Source organism: Notolepis coatsorum (genome assembly GCF_963971535.1).
Source record: "Notolepis coatsorum genome assembly, chromosome: 16".
NCBI classification, from domain to species: Eukaryota; Metazoa; Chordata; class Actinopteri; order Aulopiformes; family Paralepididae; genus Notolepis; species Notolepis coatsorum.
This window is the reverse complement of record NC_140180.1, coordinates 37195219-37211389: the sequence shown is the minus strand read 5'-3', so window position 1 is coordinate 37211389 and position 16171 is coordinate 37195219. Positions and strand designations below refer to the sequence as shown.

General features: G+C 41.6%; 1 protein-coding gene across 1 annotated transcript in view; it reads left to right on the top strand.

Moving 5' to 3' along the window:
* Positions 1 to 458: 458 nt before the first annotated feature.
* pcdh1b (protocadherin 1b) overlaps positions 459 to 16171 on the top strand; it is a 26298-nt gene continuing 10585 nt past the window's right edge. Inside the window, 1 exon segment of the mRNA XM_084331583.1 lies at positions 459 to 1156. The gene's annotated coding sequence lies outside the window, so the exon portion shown is untranslated.

Below are 16171 nucleotides of genomic sequence, written 5' to 3'. Positions count from 1 at the left end.
AGTTGTAGTAGGGGTATCCTATTTGCCCCGCCTCCTTGCCACTATGGGACTGTAGCCTATCTGTCTGTGTGTGTATGTGTGTGTGTTGTGAGAGAGGAGAGAGAGCGAGAGCAAGCGGGGGGGAGAGAAAGAGAGAGAGAGAGAGAGAGAGAGAGAGAGTGAGAGAGAGAGAGACGAGAGAGAGGAGAGAGAGAGAGAGAGAGAGAGAGAGAGAGAGAGAGAGAGAGAGAGATAGAGAGAGAGAGAGAGAGAGAGAGAGAGAGAGAGAGAGAGAGAGAGAGAAGAGAGAGAAAGAGAGAGAGAGAGAGAGAGCAGAGAGAGAGAGAGAGAGAGAGAGAGAGAGAGGGGGGGGGCGAGAGAGAGAGAGAGAGGAGAGAGGGGGGGGGGGGGGGGGAGGAGGGGAGAGAGCGCAATCGTTTGGAATCACTCCACTCTCTCTCTGGTACACATACCCTGCACACACACACGGACTGAGGGACGCACCATGCAGCGGAGTGGGCTGTGGAGCAACAACCCAAGGCAAGGAGGTCTGTGTCCGCTAGCCCCTACTACTGAGAGCTGCTGATTGGAAGAAGAAAGGACCAAACGACTGCTGGCAACTAAATGGACACAGGTTATGGTGGTGGTGATTGTATTTGCCTCGGCTCTCCACATTTTGAACCCACCGCAGAAGGATCAGGATGCTTGGCTGCTGCTGTAGTGGAACATTTGTCTGTAGTACAGTCCGCGGAATTCTCTGAGATCCGGTCCGGAAGTCGACGAGTGTCTTTCAACTGGGTTCTTCTTGCCGTGACAGGCGACAGGACAACCCGCTCGGCGCGTCGCTCTCTCGGGGGGCCACCACCGACTTATTTCAAATGACTGCTACAAACTGAAACACAATATTTTTATAGGAGGTTGAAATTCGCCACGGCCGTCGTGGGATTTGAAGGAATAATTACCCCTGGCCCGTTCAAGTGGATTTGTTTCATTTGCCTTTATACGGGGAAAAACGCGCTTTTCGTCATTGTGGATTCTTAATTGTTGGGCGTTTTTTTCTCCGGGGGGGTTGAAGTGGCTTCGATTGGAAGAAGCGGAGACGGAGCGACGCTTCTTCTCTAGCCGGGCTGGAGCGCGCAGAGCCGCCGGGACGCTGAGGAGTTCTCATCCATTCAAGGTATAAACTTCCCTGTCACGACTCGCAGCGCACGGGTCGCCCATAGGGTATCGATCGACCCATCGCGCACGAAATAAGGTTATTGTGTGAAATGAGTCTTTCGTAAATTAACAAATTCAGATGATTCTGCCCAGGCTATAGAAATGATCCTGGGTATTATCGCTATTATGTAGAATAATAGGCGACGCAGCTTTACGCACACGATTCGAATTCCGTTCCAATATGTACACGACCTATTCAATTGCTCATCTGTGCTTCAGTGAAAACATAATTCGATGAACGGCAGGTGTCTACAGGCAGATAGGTGTTCTTTTTGGACCTAGGGGTGAACACTTGTTGGTGTCGTGCAGCGACCACAGTGTTGGACCTGCGAGCTGCGCGCCCGCTGATCTTTACACTGATGGCTACCGATGTTCGATGTTTTCCCTAACACTGATGTTATTGATTTGTCTATGAGGGACGGAGCACTTACACCCCGTCCACCCGCGAAATTACCTTTCCATATCTACCATCAATTACGCCGCTTTCCCCCGCGGCATCTCCGTCTGTGTATAGGTCAATGATGCGCGTTTCCTCGCATAGAGACCTCAGGCACCTCTGACTATATTTTAAATAGCCTATGTTACTCTCTTCGTCTCCTTTTAGGGACGCGCAGCCTGTATTGGGCCACGCGGAATGGCATTCACTTTGATCGATTATAATCCCTGTATGTTGGCTGTAGTGTTTTTTGTTTTGTTTTAAAAAAAAAATATGATTATGGCCAGATGATTTGTCCCTGGTGATATTGGGTATAGTCTCGACGCACACTTAAAGCATCTCAAACAATTATAGCCTACAACCTATTGATTCCAGCCAGCAGCGCATTATGGATATATTAGGCGCCCCTATACAGTGACCTCTTGGGCTCCACGCACCTGTAGCTACTAGTTTATGTATCAACAGCGATGCCCACATTATGCTACTTCATGTTTACTCACAATCACCATAATCCTCTAAAAAAATATCATAAAAAATAACATATAGTTGATTATTTCACAGTCCTGTGTAGCCTAAGGGGTTTGCTGGGTAAATAAAAGGCGGTGACGCGTCTGTTGTGGCCCGGTGTGTCATTACTGGGGAATCCGGTCTTTCTGGCCTCACCCGTTTCGAGAGGCTGGAACAGACGTCAAACCTGCTATTCAGGATGAGAGAAAGAGAGACGTGAAGGCCGATACGCGTAGACCATAGGCCTACTGTGTCCAAACAAATATTATTATTTTTAAATAGTTTGACATATCCACTTATTTTCACATTATTTCTTCAAAACATGAATGACAATATATTTGATCAAAGAAAAAGCATTTCCAATTGCAGCTAATACATTGTCAGCCGTCTGGCCTACTGGTCCATTAGTATATGTGATCCTGCCCCCCCACCCCCCCATTCCCACCCACAGGGCAAACATGACGACTGCTAATTTACGAGGTTGAAACCCATAGCAGACGTACAAAGATAAAGCGAGGAGGGAAGAGACGAGAAACATTAAAGCCGCACGCCGGAGAAACGGGTAGCTCATGTTGACAAAGTTGGGTGTCCAGCCACTGCACTCTGAAAACTCATTTACTCAGAAAACTAAAATGAGTTAACTTTACAGTAGCATAGAATTACGGGGTTTCAAGATAGCAGGGGCATCGTGTAAAACAACATTCTGGAGGGGCACAATGATATTAAATGCATGCATAGCACACGCAGACATTTATTTTGGGTGTGTTTTCCTGTTCTGTCTGGCACTTTACCTTTTAAGCATACATTCACATAAAAAGACTATATCCACAATGCAAATTAATTTAGAGAACATAGATAATAAAGCCACAGATGAAAGGAACATGACAAAAACTCTATTTTCAAACACAATACATGAGTATTGAGTATACATGAAGCAAGATGAGTACAGATGACACTCTACTGACATCACATAGCAGTGTCTGCTCAATTGCAATACAAGCTCAGACTGAGCAGTAGTAACCTATTTTCCAAACTGCTCAGCCTCCTTGGAAGATCTATCATCACCACTAGTCTTGTATAACCTGTAATCACACCTACACATACTGATATAGAGAGAGAGGGTGGCATGTCAAGTGTAGGGTTTTCATGCCTACTTTACCTTAATATGTCTGCATTACTCCAAAAGGAATCCCTAACTCTTCAACTTCACTTCCTGGGTGACTGCAGTGACCATCAGATTAACATTACTTCACAATACATGGACATACTGATACTTTCCTAATTATATATAATTATAAACAGTTTGTGTTCACGGCTGTGGTGAATGTGTATAAAGGGACAGGGACTCATTCCGCTGACCACTTCAGCAACACCTTTAAGCTCCGACCATCTCATCCTCCGATGTGCACGGCAGTGCTGCCTGCATGCTGCTGCTTACCAGCTGCTGTTGAACTTCCAAGAAGCAACCAATACCAACCAATAGGGAAGTTGTGTGTGTGACTTTTTTAGGCATGATCTGTGACATGATTAGAATAATACATTTGACTCATCATAATATAAAATGATTATAATTCAATATTATATATGAAATTGAAAAAAAAAGTAACAAAATGTTAATATAAAAACACCAGATATAAAAAATCTGGTGGGGCACGTGCCACTCCGGTTTGAACGGGCAGCTGCAAGATACTACCTTTCTATAGACAGTGTGTTATCTGATTGTTGATTATTATTTTATGTGTCATATAATATTATTTGACCAAATGTATCATACATCGATTGCAATTGTCATTTCTGGTGAATGCAACGATATTCTCACAAGCTGCACATGCGTCACACAAGCAGACTTTGGTGTAGCCCCATGGTGTACTCAACATGCATCTCTACCCACAAAAATGATGAAGGCTGCATCATAGCAGTCACTGTTGAATCAAGGAGCAATCCATCCAAATTGCATTCTATGTCGATTGACAGTCCCTATCAGTCACATTGGCCATTACCTAGATCTTATAGACCAGTTCTTGTGAGCTCTTGAGCTTTTTTGTCCTATGATATTATCACATTTGGTGGCATTTGACCAAGTCACACTTTATTTACCTTTTGATAAAATGCCATGTCGTTAAAGGCTATAGTTAAATATTAATGCTGTCGGGGGTGAGCTGACAACAGTGGAACAGCTTCAGTTATCCTAAGACCGTCAGTGCCATTGCTTGAGTCTTAAAACAAATACAATTATTGAATGCTATAGACACAAATTATTATTGTCAGAAAAAGGTTGAATTGGGGTAAAACAGATGTCCAAGCTGAGCAATTATGCAGCCTCAATTGGATAATTAATTAATCAAGCCCATGTTAAGAGGCACCCAATTTAGGGTTTCCCCAATTTGTATTGTGTGGGTGACATCCTCCAGAAACCTAGCATTCAAGACAATGGATTGTGTCCTATGCAGATAAACTGCCCATAAACTGCTATATCGTCATTGGCCATGTTCTCACTGCAACCCATGTAGTAATTTTACACATAGGCTATGTTGTCTTCTGTTTTACTGCCATGTAATCATCTATTTTGAAATGCGTCTTCTCAAACTCCTCTCCAACATTATGTTGATGTTTGTGTGCTTATCAAAATGTCATGGCTTCACAATTGCTGTAGCTCCACTGCCCACGGTTTCATTAGGAAGCATATCCATTCAATCCCAGAGGATGAAACAAAATGTCGTGGTCAGCTTTTGGCTTTGCAAAACGTTTTTGCGTAACATGAAATATCGGAGAGCACAGTTATTAATATTGTCATTAAAATGGAGGAAGAAGCTTTCTCTGTAATTAAAGTTTTCACGATGGCCCCTCTTGAAAAATGTGTTCTTAACCCTTTCACTACCACACTACAGAAGGTAAAGCTTTCACTACCACACACCATAATGTAGTCTGGTAGTGGAAGGTTAACCTTATGTAGTGTGGTAGTGAAAGGGTTAACCCTTTGCAGTGCGGTAGTGTGTAGTACAATTCTTCTGAGTTTATTTCCAGATTTGTTATTCATAAGGTACACTCAACATAATGCTTAAGTTATGTCTTAAGTCTTAAGTTGGATTGATCAACCACCAGCCTGAAAACGTGTGTGTGGTGGGGGAGGTATCTAGACTCCATTCATGATTTTATCTTTATCTGAACCCAAGCACCATGACAGCATCTGTAATAAATATGTTTTGAAGTAGATTTAAACAGCAGACATCACCACGAGAGGCCTGGCGATGAAGGAGCTGATCTTTTAATATATAAGCAGGGAGTGAGTTCCATCTGCCATCCAGTGGAGGATAATCCCTATTTAGTGTGGGTGACCTGGCGAAGCCAGGTTGCCACCCACACTATACATATCCATACTCTTTTTATTATTATTTATTTATTCCACCGATTTTGCAAACACTTTGCAACACGTAAGCGTTCGCGCCCCATACACGTGAAAGGTATCAAAACGAGCGGCTTGCCTATGGCAACACCGGTCTCCGAACTCGTAAAGTTTCACCGCACCGTCTGGCTACGAATCGACTTTAAACGGTAAAATATCGGTCCCATTGCATTTTAGAGTGTAGCAGCTGAAATAATCTTTTTCCCCCTACCTTGGGTGAATTGCGAGTGTGATCTCAATTTTGGACGTAGAAATAAAACAAACACATCAAAACGATGACACGGCTGTCAACCCGCTCACAAAAGAAAAATAAATGGAATTGGACATTTCTATCTCAACTGACGACCATTTGTTTGAAGGTTCTCCTCCCCATTGACCGCCATGCAATCGCACTCTAGAAATCACATTTTTCACACTATTTTTTAGCCTTCTGTTCCGATCGCCGAAGGAGTGCCACAATATCGCACGAATGTCACAATATCGCGCACAACCCTTCGCCTACTCGTTGTAGTGCTCATGTGCGCGTCACAACGCTTCATCTCTTATAGTTTTCTTTTAATCAATGTGACAATGCAGTCATGCATCTGCCTCCATAGAAATGCATTAGATAGAAAATATGCAAGTCATAGTGATTGCTTCACCTGTGTGGCTCATGGCTCACTCATGATTGGTTCAGCTGTGTGGCTCGTGGCTGAGCTGCCAATGACATCATCCACTTAACCCATCATTGGCCATCACTGTGTTGCACTACTGAATTGCTGACAGCGCCCTCTGTCTTGTGGGTTGTGTCATTGTACTCAGTAGGGATATCCTCTTTCATTTTTCATTGGTCCATGTTGACCCCCTTTCATTGGTCGATGTTGACCACTCCCCCGATCCTTAGACCACGCCCCCTTAGGCCACACCCCCTCAGTGTATCTCTTGAACCGTTTGTCGTAGAGACTTGCGGATTGTGCCATTGTACTCGGTGTAATAGTGTAATAGTGTGTAATAGTGTAATAGTGTGTAATAGTGTAATAGTGTAATAGTGTGTAATAGTGTAATAGTGTGTAATAGTGTGTAATAGTGTAATAGTGTAATAGTGTGTAATAGTGTAATATTGTGTAATAGTGTAATAGTGTAATAGTGTGTAATAGTGTAATAGTGTGTAATAGTGTAATAGTGTAATAGTGTGTAATAGTGTAATATTGTGTAATAGTGTGTAATAGTGTAATAGTGTAATAGTGTGTAATAGTGTCTAATAGTGTAATAGTGTAATAGTGTGTAATAGTGTAATAGTGTAATAGTGTAATAGTGTAATAGTGTGTAATAGTGTAATAGTGTGTAATAGTGTAATAGTGTGTAATAGTGTAATAGTGTAATAGTGTGTAATAGTGTAATAGTGTGTAATAGTGTAATATTGTAATAGTGTGTAATAGTGTAATAGTGTGTAATAGTGTAATAGTGTAATAGTGTGTAATAGTGTAATAGTGTAATAGTGTGTAATAGTGTAATAGTGTAATAGTGTGTAATAGTGTAATAGTGTGTAATAGTGTAATAGTGTGTAATAGTGTAATAGTGTAATAGTGTGTAATAGTGTACTAGTGTGTAATAGTGTAATAGTGTAATAGTGTGTAATAGTGTAATAGTGTAATAGTGTGTAATAGTGTAATAGTGTGTAATAGTGTAATAGTGTAATAGTGTAGTGTGTAATAGTGTAATAGTGTAATAGTGTGTAATAGTGTAATAGTGTAATAGTGTAATAGTGTAATAGTGTGTAATAGTGTAATAGTGTGTAATAGTGTAATAGTGTGTAATAGTGTAATAGTGTGTAATAGTGTAATAGTGTAATAGTGTGTAATAGTGTAATAGTGTGTAATAGTGTAATAGTGTGTAATAGTGTAATAGTGTAATAGTGTGTAATAGTGTAATAGTGTGTAATAGTGTAATAGTGTAATAGTGTGTAATAGTGTAATAGTGTAATAGTGTGTAATAGTGTAATAGTGTAATAGTGTGTAATAGTGTAATAGTGTAATAGTGTGTAATAGTGTGTAATAGTGTAATAGTGTGTAATAGTGTAATAGTGTGTAATAGTGTAATAGTGTGTAATAGTGTAATAGTGTGTAATAGTGTAATAGTGTAATAGTGTGTAATAGTGTAATAGTGTAATAGTGTGTAATAGTGTAATAGTGTCTAATAGTGTAATAGTGTGTAATAGTGTGTAATAGTGTAATAGTGTGTAATAGTGTAATAGTGTGTAATAGTGTAATAGTGTGTAATAGTGTAATAGTGTGTAATAGTGTAATAGTGTAATAGTGTGTAATAGTGTAATAGTGTGTAATAGTGTAATAGTGTGTAATAGTGTAATAGTGTGTAATAGTGTAATAGTGTAATAGTGTGTAATAGTGTAATAGTGTGTAATAGTGTAATAGTGTAATAGTGTGTAATAGTGTAATAGTGTGTAATAGTGTAATAGTGTAATAGTGTGTAATAGTGTAATAGTGTGTAATAGTGTAATAGTGTAATAGTGTGTAATAGTGTAATAGTGTAATAGTGTGTAATAGTGTAATAGTGTGTAATAGTGTAATAGTGTAATAGTGCAATAGTGTGTAATAGTGTAATAGTGTGTAATAGTGTAATAGTGTAATAATGTGTAATAGTGTGTAATAGTGTAATAGTGTGTAATAGTGTAATAGTGTGTAATAGTGTAATAGTGTAATAGTGTGTAATAGTGTAATAGTGTAATAGTGTGTAATAGTGTAATAGTGTGTAATAGTGTAATAGTGTGTAATAGTGTAATAGTGTGTAATAGTGTAATAGTGTGTAATAGTGTAATAGTGTAATAGTGTGTAATAGTGTAATAGTGTGTAATAGTGTAATAGTGTGTAATAGTGTAATAGTGTGTAATAGTGTGTAATAGTGTAATAGTGTAATAGTGTAATAGTGTGTAATAGTGTAATATTGTAATAGTGTGTAATAGTGTAATAGTGTGTAATAGTGTGTAATAGTGTGTAATAGTGTAATAGTGTGTAATAGTGTGTAATAGTGTAATAGTGTGTAATAGTGTAATAGTGTAATAGTGTAATAGTGTGTTATAGTGTAATAGTGTGTAATAGTGTAATAGTGTGTAATAGTGTAATAGTGTGTAATAGTGTAATAGTGTAATAGTGTGTAATAGTGTAATAGTGTGTAATAGTGTAATAGTGTGTAATAGTGTGTAATAGTGTGTAATAGTGTAATAGTGTGTAATAGTGTAATAATGTGTAATAGTGTGTAATAGTGTAATAGTGTGTAATAGTGTAATAGTGTGTAATAGTGTAATAGTGTAATAGTGTGTAATAGTGTAATAGTGTAATAGTGTGTAATAGTGTAATAGTGTGTAATAGTGTAATAGTGTAATAGTGTGTAATAGTGTAATAGTGTGTAATAGTGTAATAGTGTGTAATAGTGTAATAGTGTAATAGTGTAATAGTGTGTAATAGTGTAATAGTGTAATAGTGTGTAATAGTGTAATAGTGTGTAATAGTGTAATAGTGTAATAGTGTGTAATAGTGTAATAGTGTGTAATAGTGTAATAGTGTAATAGTGTGTAATAGTGTAATAGTGTGTAATAGTGTAATAGTGTAATAGTGTGTAATAGTGTAATAGTGTGTAATAGTGTAATAGTGTGTAATAGTGTAATAGTGTAATAGTGTAATAGTGTGTAATAGTGTAATAGTGTGTAATAGTGTAATAGTGTAATAGTGTGTAATAGTGTGTAATAGTGTGTAATAGTGTAATAGTGTGTAATAGTGTGTAATAGTGTGTAATAGTGTGTAATAGTGTGTAATAGTGTGTAATAGTGTAATAGTGTGTAATAGTGTGTAATAGTGTAATAGTGTGTAATAGTGTAATAGTGTGTAATAGTGTGTAATAGTGTGTAATAGTGTAATATTGTGTAATAGTGTAATAGTGTAATAGTGTTGCGGGTTGTGTCATTGCACTCAGTAGGGATATCCTCTTTGATTGGTCTATGTTGACCACTCCCCCGATCCTTAGGCCGCGCCCCCTTTTTGTATCCTTTGAACCGTTTGTCATAGAGACTCGCGAGAGACCCTCTCCCCCGTTGGCCGGCGGTGCACAGGCGTCACCCACACTTTCACAATTTCCCCCGCGCGGAATTGTCTAGTTGTTATTATTATTATCGGATGCTATGCTCAATTGAAGGCAAGGCAGCACGGTATATAAAACCATATGGAAGGTTGATGGGGAGGGTGGCGCTGGGGCGGCGTGTTGTTCACCTTGATATGATCCAAAGAGACAGTTGAATTATGGAGATCATTAGAAGCAGGCCCCTAGCTCTCAGCATTAGCGGTTAAAGGGATATGGTAGCTTCTCTGTGTGCCTACCTACCACCTCACGTTCTGGGCGTGCTAGAGTGTTGGCAAACAGCAGTGAGTCATCCAATGGCGCCACACATACGGCTATTAGTCCCTGGCTACAGTTGTCCGTAGTGGGTTATTGACGGCTTACTCGTCCCCTTGACCACTGGCCAACCTCCTCCACACTACCTCCTCTGTCTGTCTGTATGAGGGACAGACCGCCGCCCTATCTCCTGACCTCGTATCTAAGCCAATAGGACTAGTACATGTATTAGTAATGGTAAGGCGCACCACTCGAGCGTGAACTAAACCCCTGATGGTTCCACTTTTGCTGTGTAATTTGACATGCGGTGACATAGAAAGCTTTATAATAGCTATGGTGATGATAAGCGCCATCCATATTGTGCACATGTTTCTCCTCATCCTTTTAGTATCAATGAGAGGAATTGTCTAGTGCTCCCCCCCCGCCCTGGCCCCTCCACGGCCTTGCCCTGGTCACTGCTGAGCCTTTGTGTTGGATAGTTACCCCCCCCCCCCCAGTCGGTCTGCAAGTCGGCTAGCAGACAGACACCGGCAACAGTTTGGTGCTGCTGCATCTGAATAGAGGTGGGGGGGGGGGGGGGGCTAATCTGGCCCCAAACAATAGCTCTGAATGAAATCATTAAAGTAATCCCTTCCATGCAATAGGGTTAGGGGACCACCCGTCCTGCATTATGCATATAGAGTACAACGCAGGCCAGCCACAAGCCCCCCCCCCCCCCCCCCCCCCCACACACACACATTCACAGCAGCAGGAGGAGAGAGTGGCGCTAATTGAAAAAAAAAGAAGATCCCTGGCCGTCCAGGGTTTGGTGACTGTCTGGCTCTATAAGCCAGCTCACCTAGCCTAGGTCGAATCCTCCATCTCTCTCTCCCCGTCTCCCTCCTCCATATCCTCTCCATCCCACGTCAGCAGTCCATGCCAATCTTTTTCAATTGTGAAGATAGAGAGCTTTGTGTGTGTGTGTGTGTGTGTGTGTGAGAGAGAGTGCACGTGCCCCCTGCTGTTAGCTGCTCCTTGTGGAGTTGAGAGAGCGCATTTGGCTGAAAATATTCTCGCTCTTGTACATATAGGGTACTGTGTTATTTTTAGCCTGTTAAAGTGCTTATGCAATAGATCAGCTCATTCTGGAACAGATGAAACTGCCCGCCTATGAAAATGGAACAAGCCATGTTGTTCATAATTGTTACCATGGCTTATATAAGCCTTGCACGAGGGAGCATGCACAAATGCACAAGACGTGTTGTGGGTGCTTGTCTCTGTTGCCTTATACAGCCTCCTCACGGCGCAGCCTTTTACATTTAGTAATTTAGCTGACACTTTTATCCAAAGCGACTTACAAATCGTGTACAACAAGCGAGCGGGAGGGTACACCTCTGGCGGCTAAGGGCACATTCAGATCAGATCCGACAATGCGGGGTGGGGGGGGGGGGGACGCACGCTCTCCCTTTTTCTGAACGGGGGATGGTTGCATTGGGCTCTGACAGTTGTTACCACATGGGGTTGCCCAAAGAAAATGGAACGGCGTTTCCGCAAGAAACTCTGGTAATTTCTTTTGCCAGACACCCACGCTGCAGTGGCCAATCGATCACAGCGGAAGATGAGGGATGGGGGGGGGGGGGGTTAAAAGCCCACAGCATGATGTCACACAAATGGCCCAGCTTCCATACAAATGCACCGCCCTGCAGCGAGGTGCCGGATTGTCAGATCTGATCTCTGAATGTGGTATTGTTCGTTTAGTAGTGGCAAATTTGAGTGTTTAATTTTGAGTGCATAGTAGTATAGCCATAGTAGCATAGTAGGTAGTAGTATAGGCATAGTGCATAGTAGATGGTCATGGTAGTATAGACATAGTAGCATAGTACATCGTAGGAAAGACAAAAACATTTTTATAATTTTTTTTTATTCAAATATTGATTGAAAAAGTGTGTTTTTAGTCAAATTGGGCGGATTTCAGCTGTGCTGACTGGTGGGAAGTTCACTCCACCACTGTGGAGCCAGGAAAGAAAATAGTCTGCTTAATTGCAATGACCCCACCCAGGATCTCAAGAAGGAGTGGGTCTCAGGCAGTCGGAGGATGCAGACTGTAGGGATCTTGAGGATGTGTAGTTAGAGACCATTGACCAGACATAGGAGGGAGCCGTTCCCTTTGTTTCCATGGAATGCCAGGTCAAGAACCTTTAAGCGGATTTGTGTGGCAATGGGAAGCCAGTGCAGCTCTCTTTGAAGTGGGGTAACATGGGCTGACTTTGGTAGGTTGGAGGTCAGGCGGGCAGTTGTGTTCCATCTTGAAGTGCCTTGGCGGCGCAAGCTGGTAAACCAGCTAGCAGAGCATTGCAATAGTCAAGGTGTGACATAACTGTTGATTGCGGGAGGAGTTGGGTGGTTACATTAAGTCAGGAGGTCTTTCTCACGTTGCTCAGGAAGAATCAGCTGGTTCTGGTTGTTGAGGCAATGTGAGCAGACAAGTCGAGCCGGTCATCAAGGACCACACCTAGTTTCTTGACGGTCAGGGATGGAGCCACAGCCACAACCATGGTTATTGAAAGGTCAGTCAGTGGGGAGGATTCAGTCAGCAAGTGAAGTAGCTCCATTTTGCTCAGGATTAGTTTGAGGTGGTTGGTCATCATGAATGAATGACGTTTATTTCGAGCCATTTAGCGTACAAAAAAAACAACAACACACAAATCAAATTACAAGTTGGCTGAAAAGGTTAGGGCTGAAGCTACAAGCTTGTAAATGCCCTAACCCAGTGCATCATCTTAAATGTATCGCTGATCTTCGTTATCAAGTTTTTTTATTTGAAAAAAAAACTAAAAATAACAATAATTAACAACAATCAACAATAACAAAAATTACCAATTAATCTAATCAGTTTGATTCAAAATACCCACGGCATACTTCTCAAGAATAAGTTGTTTATCCTTTTGAAATTAGCAGTAAGTGGATCATTGACGGATAAGACTTTTAAATAGGCCAATTTTAAAATACAGAAAAGAAGGATATATTTGACCATTGTTCAAACATTTGGAATGTAGTGTACACAACACATGCATTTATGCAAAAACCCCAAATTAAGAGATTTGAGTGTTTTTAAAGTTGAATGAAGAAAAAAGGTTTGCATTTTTGCCCCCCACCCCCGGTATGCGGTATCCTGTCTCTGCATTTAACCCGTCTCTTTTCAGCTACACCTTGTAAACTGAAGTGAGACTCTGTCCACAGATAATACATTTAGCTTATCAGCTTCTATCCTTTCCTGCGGGCCTTGCGTTTGACACATATGGGTTAGGGTCTTTACTCTTGGCTACATTTGAAAAAGAAACACAACATTGTACTTATTTGGGATACCCGTGTCGGAGATAAAATGACGGTTTGGCAACATGAAGCAAGGCTAAGCGTCGGAAACCTACATGTTCAGACAGAAAGGGTCTGGTTGTCCAGCACAATAAATATGGTTATTTTCTCGGTTATCGTCTGCAGGGAGTTTCTCACGCTTCTGAATGGTTTCCAGCTACGTTAGCTGCTGCGGCAAAACTTTTACTCTTGGCATTTGTTGCACGTATGAACTCTGCATACTCCGTTTCAATGATGAATCTGCAAGTGTTGTGTGGTGTTGAAGTTTCCAGTGTTGCTGCCCCGCCTAGAAATACTTGCGTTGCAGATATTACACTTGGCTGTGTCGTGTTATTCCACAAGTATACACGTGAGTCCTCTGTATTTGTTTGTGAGTGTCTTTATTCTGTTAGCTCCATAGCTCTACCATACAGGTCCATTATTATCCGCTCCTAGTCTACTCTGCCCCGCGTACCTGTCTGACCCCAGTACGGTGGCCTGTACTCTGTGTGTCATATTAACGCACACACATTAACATAACACCACAGGCTATTTTGCCTTTTTCCTCTTTGAGCTTAAAATAACTCGTGTGTGGCAACTACATTACAGCAGTTAAAAAAGAGATTTATTTGCAAATATGAGAGACTTACTAACCTGCCAGTTGTTTCTCTGGGTCCCTCACATGTGACAACATGTGTCCTTGAGGTGGTTTCAAAATAAAAGTCCCACAATTGTGTTTTCTTGATGGTCGCCCCAGATGATATTTCATAAAATGAACATATTCTGACAACATTCGTTTGTATATTATGATGGAAATATATGTGCAAATGCTTCATCATTTTGTCAATGAATGCAAAACATGTTTGAAATTATGCCAAATAGGGCAAGGGATATATTTAAATAGATTTAAAGTGATTTTAAGCCAGTTGTCCAAATAGAAGTCAATGCTGGACGGTCGCCCCACATGGACTTTTGACACTTCAGATAGCAGAAAAATTACCAATAACAATTCTTTTTGAGGAGTTAGAGTGGGTATGTATATGGGGAAGGTATTAGAGATACATGTTATCTTTTTATGAATTTTGATGTTTTTTTAAGGTAAAAAATTCAGTTGGACAGAAAAGATTGGCGTCACGTCATTGACCCAAGTACATTCTTTTAACTCCTCTGGTAGACGATTCCACAACTTCACCCCACAGACAGATATGCACAGATATGCACATGCTCTTCATAGTGGTGTGTATCATCCAGGTGGAAATGTCGGACAGGCAGGCCGAGACCTGTTCAGAGACTTGGGTATCTGAGCGAGGAAAGGAGAGGAAGAGTTGAGTGTCATCATCATAGCAGTGGTATGAGAAGGCATGACAAAGTGATAATGAATACAGGTAGATTTGGTGTAGAGAGAGAGAGAAGAGGAGGGATCCAAGGACCAAGCCCTGGGCGACACCCATCTGTAGGGGGCGGGGGTCCGAAAGGGTAACTCTCTATGATACTTGATAGAAGCGGTCGTCAAGGTATGATGATAGCCATGCCAGCTCAGAACCCGCGACTCCCATTCTTGCAAGGGATGGGAGGAGGATCAGTTAATGTAATGAGAGGTGTTTTATTTTATTGGACGTGAGACCGTTTCAATTGTGTTCATTAGTATGTGCATGCCGACGTGTGGGCTATATGGATCTGCTTTGTTTCCATCATCATTACCTGTACGTCTGACTATAATCTGTGTGTTTGCGGATGGGTGGAATCGTCAGCAGTGTTGATATACATTGCCACCAGAGGGGTGGTAGTCGCTTCTATCGCCCGCATCAGAACAGTGGCGCAGCGAGCTCCTAATTAAATAAGCGAGTGTTTTATTTGTTTGTCTTTCAGTTCCTCAGATCAGTCGGGAACTGGGAGAGCTGTTCCTGTCGAGCGAGAATGGCCATGTGATACACACATCCGGCCCTATCACAGAGGTTAAACATTAACCAGTGGTAGATACTATCTTCCCCCATCGCGCTCTCACCCTTTCTCACAGCCACCAAACCGACCGGACTTGATCCCAGGAACAGTATGGCGCTTCTTAACCTCCATAAATGTCACTGTGTAATTTGATTCCTGAATCACTCTGCGCCTTTGCACATTCCAATGAGGGCTCTGTGAGTGAAGTGCTGAGTTAATTCGCAAATCAGCATGTGGCCATTGCCATGACTGCATCACTATGGTGACTTGTCGGCCGTAGGCTTTTTTTCCCCCTCTGTTTGTTTTTTGTTTGTTATGCAAGCTGTTCCTCTGCTACTGCACACACACACACACACACACACACACACACACACACACACACACACACACACACACACACACACACACACACACACACACACACACACACACACACACGAACACACACACACACACACACCTCCACCCACAACCCTTGAACAAAAACACAAGCGCACATACACACACATTGAATTCCTCTTTCACTTTAATTACTTTCTTAGTGCTGTAAATAAAGGTGGCGTAGCCAACCGTTTGACTATCGACGAGCTGCCCCCATACGTGGTGGTGCCTCTACAACAGAGGTTCCCAAACGTTTTTAAACCAAGGCACCTGAAGAAAAATCTTGATGAATTAAATTGTCTTTTTAGAGTCTACAAGATGATCACTGAAAAACAATGGGCTCACAACTTGGAAGCTTCGGAGGCTTGATTATAATTTGATCATGTCTGGCGAGCACTTTGAAGCCAATTACCCATGAAACATGATGAATCGAAGGCCAAAGGTCACCGACGAGGAGGAGAGTCGCCGGGGAGGCTGGGATGAGGATACAGTCTATTCCTGATCATAGCCTTTTTTTTTTACATTTTTACTAAAACCTTTTAGTGTGCAGATTGTGATGTGCATCAACAGGAGGAGGGGGGAGGGCTTGTAAT